Genomic DNA, 14811 nt, shown 5'->3' with positions numbered 1-14811 from the left:
GATCTAGTCACATAGTCTAGTCTAGTTAAGACTTCTCTACTAAACTAAAGTCTAAAGACTAGATTACTAGAGATTTACTCATCATTATTCTAGGCTAGATTTAGGTTAGGCTAGGTAACTAGGTTAGTAGGTAAATTACGGAATCATACCAATATAAAAATAATAAAAATCTCATATCAAGAGTCTTAGCAGTCTATAAAATGACTATATAATTAGAATATAGACTCTAGACGTTACTTAAAAAAAATGAAAAATAAGATAATTTAAATGTCTTTGAGTCTTATTAAATTTAAAATTAAAATTAATCGGGAATTCCCGTTCAGCAATACTAGTCGAACCGTACCGTAGATTTGGTGTGTGTAAAAGCAAAGTCCTACACCAGTCTAGATTCTTAGGCTTAAAGATCTAATCTAGATTCCAGACCTATATCTAGTCGAGCGGAATGTCTAGATTTAATCTAAATCTAGAATTTCGATTATAGAGTCTAGATATAGTAGATACTCTAGATCCAGATAAAGATCGTCACAATTCCCTCCTGTCACTAACATATATTCTATAGATTGCATTTTTTTCTTTGGTTTTGTTTTGCTGCCAACTCTGGATAATACAAATTTGTGACAGTTTGGCCATAAATGTACACTTTCTAAAACATCTATTAAAAAATTTACCTTTTAAATAATAATAATAATAATAACCTTTATTGTCCGTAAGGAAATTTGTATTACAATTTGTGCATTCTGTCTGTGGCATTTTACGTCTCGAGAGACGATCTTTTCCCTTTGCAACTTCTTGTGTGACTAAAGAGGCCAATCCTTGATACACAGCTGCGATCGCAGTTGGGCATATATAATCACCAGGCGCCGTTGCATTTTCACCCTTCTTTCTGCTTCTGTTGTATATGACATCTGCAATCTGTGACCCTTCCGTTATGCTCTCTCTCCATGTGGATCTATCCAGTGCCACCTCTTCCCAGTTGCCAGTGTCGATTTTGAAGAGCTTCATGTCGCGTTTGCATACATCCGTATAACGTAAAAGTGGGCGACCAGCGGCTCTCCTGCCTTCTATTAGATCGCCATACAGGATGTCCTGTGGAAGTCGACCTACTGGCATTCTACGAACGTGGCCAAGCCAGCCAAGGCGTCTGCTGCTGATAACAGAGCGGATGTCCTGGCATCCTGCTCTATGTAGCACTTCCTCATTGGTTATCTTATCTTGCCACCTTATTGATCCGCCTTAGGCATCGGAGGTGGAAGACATTCAGCTTTTTTTCCTCATAACGCTGTGACCCCCCCCCCCCCAACAGTAAATTATTTTCAATCATGAGTATATGTAACTGTGCTTTCGCTAATGTAGATGTAGAAAGCTCAACAACTGATGTTAAAGCGAAAATTGAGGTATCCTTAAAAAAAAAGATCTTAATATTAACACTGAGTTATTTCTGAGTGATAAATCTGGTTCAACCCCCCCCCCCAATGAAATCCCCCCCGCAGGGGTGGGGGATCGGAATTTAGTGACTGATTTTTTGCTTTGATTTTGTTTATTTTAGGCGAGATTTTAATACTAAACCATCACTTGCCCCAGCACAACCAAGGGGATTTTGAGTTTAAAACCCCTTACCAGGGGGGGTCGAGTGTATAACCCCCTACCAGGGGGTTTTGAGTTTAAAACCACCTACCAGGGGGGTTTGAGTTTAAAACCCCCTACCAGGGGGGGTTGAGTTTAAAACCCCCTACCAGGGGTTTTTGCAGTTAAATCCCACTCTTCTATAAAACAAAACAAACAAAAAATGCAAACGACAATCCCCAAATTCCAAAAGCACAATTTACGATAAAACCCCTCTTCAATATAAAAAAAAGCAAACTACACTAAAAATTCTATGAGCGTAGCCAAAGGGGTTTTGAGTTTACCTCCTCCCCCCCCCCACCTCTCTTAAGCAGGGTTTGAAGCTAAAAAAATACCTCTTCAATATAAAAAAAAAAGCTAATTATGCACTCAAAATGTTATGAGCGTAGCTTAATGGGTTTTTACTCAGTTTTGAGTTTAAACCCCCCTTCAGCGGGGTTTGAAGGTAAAAAATACCTCTTTAATAATAAAAACAAAGCAAATTATACACTCAAAATGTTATGAGTGTAGTCAAAGGGGTTTTGAGTTTAAACTCCCCTCCAGTGGAGTTTGAAGCTAAAAAATACCCCTTCATTATATTAAAAAAAGCAAATTACTCACTCTAAAATCTATGAGCGTAGCAAAGGGGTTTTGAGTTTAAACCCCACGCCAGCGGGGTTTGAAGCTAAAAAATACATCTTCAGTGTAAGAAAAAAAAGCAAATTAAGCACTCAAAATGCTACGAGCGTTGCCAAAAGAGGTTTTGAGTTTAACCCCCCCCCCCTTGAGGGGTTTGATGCTAAAAAATACTTCTTCAATATAAAAAAAAGCAAATTACACACTAAAATTATTTGAGCGTAGCGTATTGGGGTTTTAGGTTTAAACCCCTCTCCTACAGATGGCTTTTTAAAAAGTTTAAAACCCCTCCAGATGGTTTTGAGTTTAAAATTCCTCTACAGAGTGTTTTGAGGTGGAAAACCTCTATCTTCAATATTATTCTAAAACAGTTACACATTTCTACCAGTGGCGGGGCTCCATTAATAAAGTGCAGTGAATAGTCATCTGCCGAAATTGAAAAACACTAAATGTGGCTCAACAAAGATGGCTGACAGATTTTAGGAGTCAGTTATATAGATCGGGTCTAAATCAAGGAAATCTTATGCCGAAGTGGGAGTCGACCCCTTAGTAATATTGTGATAGAGCGTCGCATAAGGTTTGCGGGCTATGTTCTCCGACAAAATGAATTACGCATAAGAAGATTTGCGATGACATCCTAGTACAACTTAGCGCCACACATTCATGGAGGTCCTCAGAGCAGGTGGGAAGAGGCTTCAGACATTACCAGTGACAGATTTTTATGGAAACAGCTTGACGGCAAATGCGACGAACGGCGCGGGAGGGTTTAAGTCAGTAAGAATAGCAAATTAGTTTTTGAAACAAAACTTTTTTAATAGCAGGAAAATACACTGTAGATACCTCAGAATATGCATTTTGTTGGCTTTCAATACCAGAAATCGCGTTTGGCGGCGAGTCTCCGCCCCGCGATTGGGAAGCTCCTAGCGCTCCCCTAGACACCCTTGCTGGCAAAGGCGGGGAATCTACAATTTTTCCACTAACTCCAGGAAGAACCTATATATTTTAGGGCACAATAAACGTCTTCCGAAAGAATGAAGGGTCAGAATGTAATAAAGATGATGTACACACACACACATATAAATAAATATATTTTTTTGTTCGCGGGGGGGGGGGGGGGGGAAGAGGGGGCTGAGGTTTCGCCCCCCCCCCCGAAAAAAAATCCTGGCTACGCCCATGATATATATATATATATATATATATATATATATATATATATATATATATATATATATATATATAGGCCTATGTCTTTGTGGGGACTATGCCGACGTACCGAGCGAATGTATCGAAAGACACGACTGATACATTTTCAACATATACAAGAAAAAAAAGTTATAATCGCAGGGTTATATATTGAGGCGCAAAAGATTGACATAATTGTCCAAAGATCAAAACCTCTGGATAGTTCCAATGAGTTATTTGGGATCACTGCCAAATAGTTTAGTGGGGCAAATAAAGAATAATTGCCTCTAATCGCCCGGACTCTTGTAATTTCTTCATTTGCGAAATCGAGCAAATAAGAAACAACATAAAATCCCTTTAATTACAACTTGGCCACACTTTCATCTTAAATATTCTTTCTGAAAATTCCAGTGTCTCTGAAGTCTTACATTAAAGATGCCAAATAAATAATGTGATCTTGATCCTAGTCTTACTTCCTTACTCCTCGAGTATAGGCCTATCGATTAACATGCCCCAACAATTACAAAGATCATGAGCTTTTCACTGACTATGGGAATAGCATCACAGCAATTCGAATACCTATTATACTTGTCAGGCTTCTACTAAAAAAAAAAAGCTGAATCTCGGCCCTGCTCTGCAAGTTTAACTGTATCTGCAGATCCAACCATAGTCAATATACTCATATTCTTCCGGACTGACTACTGCGATGCCGTGCTTGCTGGTATACCTGATGACAAGGTTAGGCTACAGCGACCTCAGTAAAGCGCTGCATGGATATTAGGCCTATAGATCTAGTTCTACGCAAAACAAGACGCGATTCCACTTCGATCTCCTCTCCTGCTAACACACAATATATAGCTCCCTGTACGCGTGAGTGCAAAGATCAATTACAAGGTGGTCACACTTTATCTTAGTGCATCTACAACGAAAATGCCATCGTACAATAATGAATATCGATCACTCTATAGATAACCCAGAGAGCCCTCAGCATGCGCTTCATATATGGTTCAACGTTGCTAGTTGTGCCGTGTTTTACCCTCAAAAGTTACACTTTGCGGATTTTTTCAGTGCAAGGACTTAAAAATACAAATATTGATCTCAGTCAAACCATGCTGCACTACATTGAAAGAATAGTAATAATAATAATCTTTATTATCCGTGAGGAATTTTGTTTACAATTAAGCATTACAAAACAAAACAAAAAACACAATACATAATTAGAGCAAACAATTTGTACGATAGCACACAAAATATAGGCAGCTACGTTCATACTTTAGTTTCTCTTCAACATTACATGTGAAATTAACAACACTAGGCCTAAGTTACAGTTTGTTCATCGATTTAATTGCCAAAGGAACAATATAAGAGTTCATTTGTCAATTGGTTTTTGTGATGGTATCTTATATCTTCTTTGTATCCTAATGGTAAAATGTTAAAATCTTGACGAAGAGGGTGATCTTTCAAGCTTTCTTAGCAAAGTTTTTCTCAAATATGTGTCCAATCTAAATGCGGTTTATTTGTTGCCTATGATCTGACTAGCAGTATTTAGATTCCGAAGATTAATTAAATCCCGCGGGAAGGGGGGGGGGAGACGGACTTTAGTGACTGATTTTTGCTTTGATTTTGTTTATTTTAGGTGAGATTTTAATACTAAACCATCACTTGCCCCAGCGCAGCCAAGGGGGTTTTGAGTTTAAAACCCCTACCAGGATGTTGTGCAGTTAAATTCCCCTCTTCTATAAAACAAAACAAACAAAAAATAATGTAAACGACAATCCCCAAATTCCGAAAGCATAACTGAGAAAGATTTCGATTTTAAACCTCCCTCCGAAATTTACTATAAAACCCCCTCTTCAATATAAAAAAGCAAATTACACACTGAAAATGCTATGAGCGTAGCCAAAGGGGTTTTGAGTTTAAACCCCCTTCAGCGGGGTTTGAAGCTAAAAAAATACCTCTTCAATATAAAAAAAAAAGCAAATTACACACTCAAAAATCTTTGAGAGTAACCAAAGGGGTTTTAAGTTTAAACCCTTCTTCAGCGGGGTTTGAAGCGAAAAAATACATCGTATATATATATAAAAAAGGAAATTACACACTCAAAATGCTATGAGCGTAGCCAAAAAGGGTTTTGAGTTTAAACCCCCCTTCATCGGGGTTTGATGCTAAAAACACCTCTTCAATATAAAAAAAAGTAAATTACACACTAAAATTCTTTGAGCTTACCCAAGCCAAAAGGGAGTTTTGAGTTTAAACCCCCCTCCTACAGATGGCTTTTTTTAGTTTAACACCACTCCAGATTTATTTTAGTTTAAAATCCCCCTACAGAGAGTTTTGAGGTTGAAAACCCCCTCTTCAATATTATTCTAAAGCAAACTACAGTCACCTAATTCTATGAGCGTAGCGAAATGGGGTTTTGAAGTTGTTAAAAAAAACTCCAGAGATTTTTTAGTTTAAAACCCCTCAACAGATTATTTTGACGATAAAACTTCCCTTATCAATATACAATCTAAAGCAAACTACAGTCACCTAATTCCAAGACAGTAGCCAAGAGAGGTTACAAAATTTCTACAAGTGGCTGAGCTCCATTAATAAAGTGCAGTAGATAGCCATCTGCCTAAATTGAAAAACACTAAATGTGGCTCAACAAAGATGGATAAGACGGATTTCAGGAGTCAGTTATAGAGATCGGGTCTCAATCAAGGAAATGCTATGCCGAACTGGGAGTCAGTCCTTTGGTAAGGTTGTGACAGAGCGTGAGGTTTGCGGGACATTCCGACAAAATTAATTACGCAAAATAAGAGTTGCGATGACATGGAGGCCATTACAAGGAAATCGCAAACACCCTAACACCCTAGTACAACTTCACGCCACTTTCATAGAGGTCCTCAGAGTAGATGGGAAGAGGCTTCAGAAATAGCCAGCGACAGATTTTTGTGGAAACAGCTTGCCGCCCAATGAGCCGAACGGCGCGGGAGGATCTAAGTCAGTAAGAAAAGCACAGGTTTTGAATAATGCACTGTAGATACCTCAGAATATGGATTTTTTAGGCTTTCAATATCGGAAATAGTGCTTGGTGGCGGGGCTTCGGCCCGCGCTGAGGGAGCTCGAAGTGTTCCCCAAGACCCTATTACTGGTAAGGGCGGGGAGTCTACAAATTTTCCACTAACTCCAAGAAAAACTTATTATATAATATACGTATATATATATATATATATATATATATATATATATATATATATATATATATATATGTATATATATATAATAAACGTCTTCCGGAAGAATGAAGAGTCAGAATGTAATAAAGATTAATTATTTATACACACACAAACATATATATATATATAGGCCTATATATATATATATATATATATATATATACAGTGGCGTAGCTACCAATGTGCGGGTGGTGCGGGCCGCACAGGGCACCAAGTGGAGAGGGGCACCAAAATTCCCCCAGTGTGTATTAATTTCCTATTTCCGTGAGCTTTTCAGTAAAAACGACTAATTGTATGGACACGAACAAACATAAACTACTGTATTTTAAACATGAACTAACGATTTATAAACTAGTCATGTCGCTATTTTGTTTCATCTCCTTGACTATTTCTTCCATACAATGTAAGCTATAGAGCAGTTTGAATCTAATTTACTACATTTATTTCGGACACACGGTACATGTTGTTACTACACTGATCGATGCTCTGTAATATAAAGAAGAAGAAGAAGATAGGCCAACCTTTTTTTACTTCATTGTTTAGTCCATTGGTTTAATCTAGATATTGAGTTTACAAATATATTTCTAAACTCTAGCTCTAAACAATTGTCTTAGTTTATTCATTTCTTTATGATTCTTTATAGTTTAATTTTGGAAATGATTCTATTGTAATGTCAATTTTTTAAAATAAGCTAACCTTTGTTTTCTTTGTCAACACTAAACTTAAAAAGGAAACAACAGTCATAATCAATCATCACACTTTAGAACAATGCAACTTCAAAAATAACCTAACATACACATCTATAACATTAAAGAAGATTACCCATCACAAATGGAAGTTCTCAATCAGACACAGCAGAAATAAATACCTATCACTGTTAATATTAATAGCAGGAGATGTAGAGTCAAATCCAGGGCCTAGATCTAAAGATAGATGCAACATCTGCAAAAAAATATGCACCCTGAAACAGAAAGCCATTCAATGTGACACCTGCGATGAATGGTACCATGCATCATGTCTCCATATGAATACACCTGTGTATTATGCCTTAGGCAACAAAGACGCATCATGGCACTGTGTACCGTGTGGGTTACCTCAGTTTACATCAGGACTGTTTGATTCCTTTGATGCGGACACTTCTAACCCATACAACATCCTAAACACCATCCCGAACCAAACTCACCAACCACTAGCCAGATCCACTCCTGTTAAACCTAAATCTACTAAAATTAATACAACAGCCTCACTAAACAAACCTACTAAAGAAGTAATACCAAAATACCTTAAAACCTTAGTTATAAATTTTCAAAGCATTAGGAACAAAACAGCAGACTTAGAAATTTTATTAGAATGTGAGAAACCAGACATTATTGCAGGAACAGAAACTTGGCTGCATCCTGAAATTTATAATGCAGAAATTTTCAATAGTAATTATGAAATTTTTAGAAAAGATAGGGCTGATAATCATGGAGGAGTTCTTTTAGCAATAAAAAACACTCTTATAGCAGAAGAAATTACCTTACCTAACTCAAAAAATGTAGAATCAACATTTTGTAAAATTAATACCACCTCAACATCCCTAATAATAGGCAGCATTTACAGACCACCAAATTCTAGTTTAGAATACATGCAGGAACTATGTAATCAGATTACTACACTTAAAGAGACAAATAAAAATGCAGTTTTTTGGATTATGGGTGATTTCAACCTACCTGATATAAATTGGAAAACACTAACCATAGATAAACATCAAAACCTTAAGGACATAAATGAGCTTTTCATAGAAACTTTACACAACCTAAGTTTAGATCAAATCATTAAAAAGCCAACTAGATTAAACAACACATTAGATCTCTTCTTAACCAACAGACCTGGATTAGTAGTTGATTATGAAATTATCCCTGGTCTATCAGACCATGAGATCATAAAAATACACAGTCAGATAAAAGCAGTAGCCAATACAAAACCCAAAAGAAAAATCTTACTCTGGAATAAATGTAACCTGACACAACTACACCAAGCTGCACTAAACTTTCAACAAACATTCTTATTAGAAAAAGACATTAACCAACCAGTCGATGACCTCTGGAATTTCATTAAAAACCATCTTAAAAGCATTATAGAAAATCAAATACCAACTAAATACACATCAAACAAAATAAATAAATGCTGGTTTAATAATAGACTAAAGAAGCTTTGTAAACAGAAGGTAAACCTATATAAAAAATTTAAAGAAACTAATGCAGAAAGAGTTTACAAAAAGTATATAAAAATTAAACACTTAACCCAAAAAGTAAGCAGACAGCTGCAGAGTGAATACATAAACAATGTAATATCTAAAGATAACAACAAAAACCTATGGTCATATATTAAGTCTAAGAAAATGGAAACAACAGGCGTAGCGCCATTAAAAGATGAACATAACATAATACATAATGATAATGAAACTAAAGCAAACATCCTAAACAAATACTTTGCATCAGCATTCTCAGCCCCAGGAGACAAAGACATATTACTGAATTTGAACCAAGTAAACAACATAGAAGATATAGTAGTACAAGAAAATGGAATTCAAAAACTATTAGCCAACACCAAACCAAATAAAGCTTCTGGAACTGATGGTATTCCAGCTAGATTACTCAAAGAACTAAGCAATGAGCTAGCCCCAGTGTTCAGAATACTCTTTCAGGCTTCACTTAACCAGGGCAGAGTACCAAAGGACTGGAAAGAAGCTAATGTCACCCCCCTATTTAAAAAAGGAGAAAAATCTGACCCAGGAAACTACAGACCAGTATCACTTACCAGCATCACATGTAAAATCCTAGAACACATAATATGTAGCAACATCATGAACCACTTAGACAAACATAATGTCCTCACACCATACCAACATGGCTTTAGGAAATATAGATCATGTGAAACACAACTAATAGGACTAATTGATGATTTTTCAAAAGGTTTAGATAATAGTGAACAAATAGACGCTATCTTACTAGATTTTTCTAAGGTTTTTGACAAAGTTCACCACCATAGTTTGCTTAAAAAATTAAAATATTTCGGCATTAATGGTCCACTGCATCAGTGGATTAAAGATTTTCTGATAGGGAGAGAACAAACTGTAATAATAAATGGCTCTAAATCAACACCGATAACAGTAAACTCAGGCGTACCTCAAGGAACAGTCTTGGGTCCATTACTATTTTTAATTTACATAAACGATTTACCAAATTGCATTACTTCAGGAACAAAAGTCAGATTATTTGCAGACGATTGCATAATATATAGAACAATAAAAACAACACAAGACACATATATTTTACAAAGAGAATTAGATGAATTACAGAAATGGGAATCAAATTGGAGCATGTCTTTCCACCCAGAAAAATGTCAGTTGTTAAGAGTAACAAAAAAACTAAAACAAATTAATTCCACTTATCTTATTCATGGCAAGCCAGTAACACAGACTAAAAACGCAAAATACCTAGGTGTTATAATAAATGAAAAACTATCATGGAATCCACATATTGATGAAACTACAAAAAAATCAAACAAAGCATTAGGATTTATTAAAAGAAATTTCTATAAATCAAATAAGAACATAAAACTAAAATGTTATTTAACCTTGGTTAGGCCAATAATAGAATATGCATCCTCCGTTTGGGACCCCTTAACTCAAGAAAACATTAAGAAACTGGAACAGACACAAAATAGAGCAGTGAGATTCATAACAAACGAATATTCACATTTGACTAGAGTAACACCTTTAGTAAAATCACTAAATTTAGAAAGCCTTCAGGACAGAAGGCTCAAAAGTAAAGTAGCAATCATACATAAAACACTGAACCATAATCTTCAAATACAAAAACAAATTTAATAAAATACTCTGAAAGACACAAAGATAAAGGCACATTCCTCGTCCCATATGCTAGGACAAATTTGTACAAATACTCCTTCTTCCCTAGTGCTATTAGAGCATGGAATGGGTTGCCTGAGCTAGCCAGGAAAACCAGTGACTTGGCAGAATTTAAGTCATTGGTTAATATGCATGACTAAATGCATGACGCGTAGGACGTAATCATCTTCTTTTTTGAAGTAACGTCTGTATTATATATAAGATAAGATAAGAAGATGAGTTTTTTTTTAACTAACTAGTTAATTGTAATACTGTAACGTAAACAAAATGATGAACAGTGCTCAAGACTGACTAGTCTGGCTGGCGCCTCAAAACCCTTTTAAGCTCAGACGGAGAAATCGGCATCTCTGGTTCTGTCCAGTCTGTGTAGTCTATGAGGGCCCCATACCCAGATCTATCGGGGTCCCTCATTACCGACCCATCGGTGTAGCAGAAAATGGTACCTGATGGGTAGGACTTTAGTGTAGCTGATGCCAAGTTTTGGAATATGGCAGGTGTTAATCGCCTCTTGGTGGCTCCCTCTTGCCCTATAAGGGACTTGTTTATTTGTGGGGCTGGCGTTCTCCTCCACGGAGGGCAAGTACTAATTCTTCTAATAGGAATTCTATCAGTGGAGAGCCCAGATGATTTTGACAAATTGGCCTCAATGTGGAGGAACGATCGCATTTTTATGCGGTTCCTCTCTCTCCACTGTTGCACTAAGATTGTGGTGGGTAGCCTAGAGTCGCCCATTTTGTAGCGCCCTCTCCCTCCTTAAATGTTAAGGGGCCACGTTTGTTAAGATTTCATCATCTTCATTTAAATCCAAAGATGGATTCAATGAGTGGTGGAGGTTATCCCCGAAAATAGAAAAACGTTCGCCTGAGAGTAGGAAACAATATGGACAAGGCCCAAGATTTGATTATACAAGAGACGAAAACCTGGAGAGTTAGTAAAATTACTATCAAAGTACGATCCACTATTGAGAGCATGTGCTTCGAACTAAGCTTTGTTCCAGACCGAATACATACATGTCTCCAAAATACAAAAATGAATTTATTACAATATTTGGGGATCACTCTAAAAAAAAAAAATCATACAGCAAGTAAAACAAGCCAAATATTTCTCTATTATTTTTGACAGTACAGCTGACATCTTAAAGCTGGATCAAACTTCCCAAATTTTACGGTACGTTGTCATGGATAATGACGGGGTGCAGGTTCGTGAGTCTTTTGTTGACTTCATCGACACAAAGGACATGCATGCTGCTGGAATCGCTGAGATGTTTCTAGAGAAACTGCGTTCGGATGGCTTAGGCATAATGGACTGCAGGGGTCAAGGCTATGATAATACTGCGGTCATGAAAGGTCAAAACTACGGTGTCCAAAAACGTATTCTAGAAGTCACTATTCATTGCCTGCTCAAACTCTGGAGACATTAACTAGCAGAGATGAAAATTCATCGACTAGATCTGAAGCAGGTGGATTATTGGTTGCTGTTCAGTCTTTTAATTTTCTCACCTATCTTGGATTTTGGGCTCCTGTATTAACTGAAAGAGGCTTCAACGGTTTGTCACAGTTTCATCAGAAGCCTCCGAATTTCCAAAACAAAGACCTGTTGAGCTCTTGAATTGTATAAATAAATATCAGCTAGATGATTCAGTCCCGAATATCGTCCTAGCTATTAAATCCTCAGCTCGAAATCAATCTCGATAGTACTCCTAGCGACATTGATAAAAACAAATTTCTGCTGGAGCGAAAGAGGCTTAACGGTTTGTCACAGTTTCATCAGAAGCCTTCGAATTTCCAAAACCTGTTGAGCTCTTGAAATTTATAAAAAAAAATATCAGCTAGATGATTCAGTCCCGAATATCGTCATCATGATTCGCATATTTTTGACTATTGCGGTAAAAGTCGCTACATGCGAGAGAAGTTTTTCCAAATTTAAACTGATCAAGAATTACTTGCGATCAACGATGACTCACTAATTTGCCCATTTTGTCCATTGAACAAGAGCTTGTGGAAAAAAATGGATTTCGATAAAATTATTGATATTTTTGCCAGCAAGAAAGCGCGTAAAATTAATTTGTAGTATGTTTATGTAAAAATGATTTTTTTTTAATTAACAATATTTGATTTATGAATACATATTATTTTGAACAGGTTCTGCAATGTTATTAATTAGTTAGTTGCTTTTTTTGGGGGGGGGGCATCAAGATGAGGTACCGCACCAGGCATCATATACTCTAGCTACGCCACTGTATATATATATATATATATATATATATATATAGCGCGGGGGGGGGGGGAGAAAAAAAAAATCCCCCCCCACCCCAGAAAAAAATCCTGGCTACGCCCATGATATATAGGCCTCTATATATATGATTAAGACCTAATTACCTGTTAAAAACTTATTTAGATTAGTTTGACATCTTAATTCTTGTTTTATGTCTGTTACGTTCTTATAGCGCCTTGGACCTACATTATGCCTATATTTCTTAACGGTACTATAATATATATACAATATATGTAAATTGAATTATTAATATTGTAGACTAATAACAACCAAAGTAAAGAGATAATACATACAACACTGATTCGAGCCATAACCATACAAAACACAAATAATAAAATAATCAGAAAGATACAAAGATAAAAGCATATTTCTTTTTGCATATTTAAGACCTCTTTCCTCTCTGGTACCATATATTAGAGCAGTGTTTCTCAAACCTTGGAAAATTGGGGAGGGGGGGTGTCCTGACAAGGGGGGATAGGCAAAGATGGTTAATTTATTTATCAGGAGACAAATAAAAAGTTGTATTTTCATTGTAGTTCATGTTTGAATATTTAATCAAATAAAGTAACATCATTGCCTATGTTTTAAAAATATAACAAGGTTACAAAAGACAGTTTGTGTGGAAACACAAACTCAAAATCGGCCCCCGAAGTGGTCTACCCAGGCAGGCTTCAATATTTTCAGAAAGAACATCCGAATGAAATTATATCCAAGACAAATGAGAGATAAGAATGGAGAAAGAAGGTTAACAGAACTTGTGTAGTGCCCCAACGGTCCCGCAGATCAAAGGATAGGTGAAAGTGAATGTAAAGTTAGATGTGAATCTGGCCTAACTAGTTCACCTTTTAGACCTTGTGGTCTATAGGGCAGATGATGTATAGTTCATTTTTTTGTGGCCTACGGTTAACGAGGGTGTCATGTAGCCAGCACAACGACCAACCGCCGCTACTCTTCCCCAACTAATGTCAGGTACCCATTAGAGCTGAGTGGACTCAGAGGCGCCCAAAGATTCCAGTCCCAGTCTTCACCAGGATTCGAACCCGGGACCCTCGGTTCGGAAGCCAAGCGCTTTACCGCTCAGCCACCGCGCCTCCCCTGGCCTAACTGATGTCTTATAATTGATCTAATTGTTATGAAAAGGCTCAATCTCTTATTCGAATCCTCAAAAAAAAAAAATAAAAAAAAATTCCGCAATAAAAAAAAGTTCACAAAAATGAAATTTACAAGATTACTATTCTTTTTAAATTAGGTCTAACTTGTAATGCATACTAATTAGCTTTTTCTCTTAAAAAAACTGCTTGCATAACTGATTTTAAAAATTAGATTTCTCGCTTTCAGAAAAAAAAAAGTAGCCGTTGCATCAGAACTTTGAATGGTCTAAAATATTGTGATGTCCGATTTTCAATATCTTTTCTAGTTTACGAGATCTAAACGGGACGGACGGACAGACATTTCGCACAAAACTAATAGCGTCTTTTCCCCTTTCGGGGGCCGCTAATAAGGAGTTTTTAAAATGTCTACCGAGAGCTCTAAAAAAAAAATCTCACCTGAAAATAGTGTTTTCATTACATTCTTAAAACCCTCCAGGACCCCAATGCAACAGCCTACAACGCTCCTCTAATTCCCCAGCTGCTAAATTATTCTTATCTGAGGGGCTTCACCCGAAAAATTTGGAGAAATACTGCATTAGAGCATGGAAAAGGGTTGCCTGGAAACCTATAACTTAGTTTAAGTCTCTAACATAATTATCTTTTTTTTTTTAAAGAACATTTGTAATGTATATTAAGACAGAGTTATTTATATAACAGGAGGTCTTATTGTTCTCTGTGTCTAAATATCACTGTGTGTGTCACGTCATCTTTATTGAAGAAGGAAGCAGAAAAAATATGGAGTATATTTTTAGGTATACTGACCTTTTACTACTGGGAAAAAAAGATTGACGAGACTCGTGTAGGAACTGTTATAATAAAAAAAAAAAGGTCT

General features: G+C 36.5%; 1 protein-coding gene across 2 annotated transcripts in view; it reads right to left on the bottom strand.

The window, feature by feature from the left end:
* Positions 1–562, bottom strand: part of LOC106068913 (structural maintenance of chromosomes protein 6-like) — a 34327-nt gene extending 33765 nt beyond the window's left edge. The window contains exon 1 of one of the 2 annotated variants that reach the window (XM_056030394.1): positions 344–562. The gene's annotated coding sequence lies outside the window, so the exon portion shown is untranslated. Of the gene's footprint in view, positions 1–149; positions 285–343 lie in introns of those variants that run through there. The other variant, XM_056030396.1, reaches the window with a different exon arrangement.
* Between the last annotated feature and the right edge of the window lie 14249 nt (positions 563–14811).

The sequence above is a fragment of the Biomphalaria glabrata genome, chromosome 5, assembly GCF_947242115.1.
Source record: "Biomphalaria glabrata chromosome 5, xgBioGlab47.1, whole genome shotgun sequence".
Classification (NCBI taxonomy): domain Eukaryota; kingdom Metazoa; phylum Mollusca; class Gastropoda; family Planorbidae; genus Biomphalaria; species Biomphalaria glabrata.
Note: the sequence above shows the minus strand (reverse complement) of the source record. Positions and strands in the feature narration are given on the sequence as shown.